This window comes from Priapulus caudatus, unplaced genomic scaffold, assembly GCF_000485595.1.
Source record: "Priapulus caudatus unplaced genomic scaffold, Priapulus_caudatus-5.0.1 Scaffold1813, whole genome shotgun sequence".
Taxonomy (NCBI): domain Eukaryota; kingdom Metazoa; phylum Priapulida; class Priapulimorpha; order Priapulimorphida; family Priapulidae; genus Priapulus; species Priapulus caudatus.
In genome coordinates this window covers 23061-26841 of record NW_014578874.1, presented here as the reverse complement: position 1 = coordinate 26841, position 3781 = coordinate 23061, and positions in this window count along the sequence as shown.

Below are 3781 nucleotides of genomic sequence, written 5' to 3'. Positions count from 1 at the left end.
CATCCTATCCTATCACCGTCCTGGACATCATCTGGACCATCCTTGAGCCCATAATCTAAGGCAAACAGCAATCGTGCATAGTACATAAATGATGACAATCAGTGACACTGCGGTCGGTTCAAGGATATAGAGATCATGTCAACTAGCCAGTGGCCTACTTTAATGATAATGTTAGTTGTTGGTGACTCGGACTTTGTGAGCACTGCCTACTAAACGCGCGAAATGTGGCTACTAAAACAGCAAATTGCAGGGAATTGTGCGCGGAATGTGCAAGGAATGTGCCGAAATGTGCAGGAATGTGGCGAGGAAATATTATAGCTAAACAGCGGATATGTGCTACTAATACAGCGAAATGTGGTCTACTAAACAGCGGAATGGCTACTAAACAGCGTAATGCTGCGCGAAAAGGTAAGAATGTGCGCGCAATGTCCATCAATAACTTTGCCGGCCATGCTAGTCAAAGATGTTGGTAAAAAATGTCTATTATAAACAGCGGAGTTGTGCTATTAAACTACGAAATGGCTCACTAAACACAGCAGATATGTACGCGAAATAGGGAAGAATGATGGCGCAATGTGCATCACATAACTGTGCCGCAATGTGATCAAAATTATGGTATAAAAATATTTATACCTAAACAGCGAAATTTTGCTACTAAATAGCGGAATCCGTGCGCGGGACAATAGCGGTAAGAATGTGGCGCAATGTGCAGTCAATAAACGCTCAGGGGTCGTTGTGTAACAGGTAGCTACAGATATGTAAGCCGAGGACATATATGTAATACACAAAGTGTACCAGACTTGGACTAACAGAAAAGGATACCTAACCGCATAAACACTAACCTAACCCTATAACCGCTAGTCCTAACCCTAACTCTAACCTTAACTGCTAACCATAACTGGTACTGCCTTCTTCAAAATAAACATGAACAGTCCAGTAATATTACTATAAATAGCAGGATTCAAAAGTCACTAAACGTAGCCTGTCTTTAATGTGACACTTGAACCAAATGGTGAGAAAAAAAACTACAACAATAAAATAAGAGAATACTGTCACAGATATGGCCGGACATGGCTTCAGAATACATTTACATAAAACATAACTTATCAGTTGCAATCGATATAGAATACTGTAAAGATAAAATATTGGCAAACAGTAGTGTACTGGCTACATAAATAGACGCAGTGTTCTTTATGAGAGCAGACTTTCCGTTCACAAATTGACTATCAGACGTACTTAACATTGTGAGTAAAGCAAGCTTTTACAAGGAATACAGCCGAGCCAAGCTAAATCACCGAACAAAAATGGACCAATAACAAAAACACAAAGAGCCTCACGTAGATTTAGGAGTCAGAGGGCATACGGTAAATAGCATACAGGTAATACCTGTAACAGCACAACCACCCGTTTGATATCTTTTAATATCACACATGGTATAAAAAAAAAAAAAAAAAAAAAAAAAAAAAAAAAAAAAAAAAAAAAAAAAAAAAAAAAAAACCAGTCCGCGCAAAAAAAAAATAAAAAAAAAAAAAAAAAAAAAAAAAAAAAAAAAAAAAAAAAATAAATACAGTATACTATATTATACTTAGTCCAGTTAATGTTATGACAAAACTTGCTTACGTTCCGGCGTGCGTCAATACATGGAATCCTCTGCGCAGCATCCGTATTGAAGCCATGATCCGAGCCGAACAACTTTCAAGGATTTGATTGACAGAGCATTGGACAGATATGGATTATAACAGTTAGCCATAATCAACCACCCTTACTCATGACTACGACTATGCATAATATCTGATCACATCACATACTCCCCCCATGAGGTGGCTGACGTTCATGCAAACTCTGATGTAAATGTAGATCATTTGACGCAGACATGTAGGGCGTCGCTAGCTCTTGCTTCTCGCAATCTCGCATCTCAGAAGCTTCCTTACATCGCCGAAAGGCATGGTTTTAGAGGATAGCCGCACTTGAAGCAGATCCAAAAACTCCCCACAAGAGTTTTTCTCCGTGTCATATATAAGGTTTGCATTAAGCTCCTGCACTGTTGAGAGTATGCTCATCCTGTGAATCGCGGCAACACCCTTTCAGTGGTGCAACCTCGACTTTGTCATCAGAGCATCTCAACTTTCCTGGTTTCAAGGGTCTCATGTCCAGACTGAAAGATCCTCATTGCGTTCTTTGTCCTTTCTGCTGTTTTGTGGCGTCCAGAGAACTCTCAAACAGAAACTGGATCGTTCTTCACACCAGGTCGATTCTTGAATAAATTCCGGCAAATGAGAAATGGTGGAAAGGTGACCCATTATTCCTTTTTATAGTTCTTGTGCCGACGTTGTCCATTTCTCCTGCATCCCGTAGGGAGTTCGATTCATTATAGGATTGATTCCCAGATGAATGAGTCAAAGATGCCATGACCGACTGATATTGACGGATCTTCTTTTCAACGCCTCGAATCTGCTGCAGAATTCAGAGAGTCTAGCAGTCTTTTCATTGTCCTTGCTGTAATCCTGAGAGCTCTCAAGTCGCCATTTTAGGGCCGCTTCCACTTTCTCGGGAGCACCGTACATCATCAGTCTCTCCACACACGCTGAAGGCCTCCTTTCGGGGTTCAAGGGACTGTGCCGCTCTCGAACTGCGTGGCCTGCCCCGAGGATTTCAGGAACCAAGCGCACCTAACAGCAGGATGGTGAGTCTTTCTATAGCCAGTTACCTGTAACTCTTGTGTGTGACGTTTCCTAAAGGTCTTTTCCAAGAGCATAAGACTCCGGCGATCATTGTAATAATCAAAACGTGACCCAAAGTTCCTTCTTTAACCAAAGACTGTAAGGTCTGTACCGTGGCACAGCGGTTTGGTGACTCTGTCAACATTTGCCGGAGATGTGCAGCTGATACCCCCTCGGGAATGAAATTGCAGTGCCGCTCTGGAGCTCAATCTGGTAACGATGTTCCTCTGCTGACGAAAATATATGCAGATGTCATACGTGTAGTTCTCTGGCTTCGACTGTCCTGCCAACATAGGTATCTTGTCCAGTGTGTCCTCTCCTTTTCTGAATAAGCAGTAAGCATCGTGTTCTGCTGCTGCATACTCCATGTGCTGCTCGCACTTGCTCTGAAAACCTCCCACATGATGCATCCGGGGTCTTGGAAGTTTCCGAAAGTCGTCTTGACTACCCAGTAAATGTTCGTATGGCCTTAGCTTCCGCCTCCGCCATTGCTCGCGCTCCTGTCTCACTGCGGTTAACACAGTCAATGATCGACCTGCAGCAGGTCTGTTTCTTCTTTTATCTTGCATTGACGTCTCTTATTTCTGCTTCTTTATGCGCGTAGTCAGCCTTCGCGCGAGCAGCTATCAGCCTTTGCCGGTTACGGCGGTGTTCCAGCACACACTGGATATTCTAACTGGCCGTAGTATCTCCACTGGATTACTACGTCGATTGCTACTGTGATTCGACCTCGACTTCAATAGATGATCTCTGCGACTCTCCAAAAGTTTGGAGGCATCATCAACTCGAGACGTATATGACACGTCATGCTCCTTGTAGACATGCTGCCAAACTTTCGCGCTTCACTTGTCCTTGGTCCGTAAAAAAATCTCTGAAAAGCACGAGATTTCGCCTGAAATTCTCGAATGCGACGGCCAGATTTGTTACGCCCAACATATCACTTAGATGCGTTGTCACGCATCTTCGAAGATCGAGAGAGACATTTTTCTAGTTCTTCTTTCACTTATTAAAGGCAGGCTAGATGTTTGTCTCTGTCCTGTTCGATATGCGTCGAGTCCTTT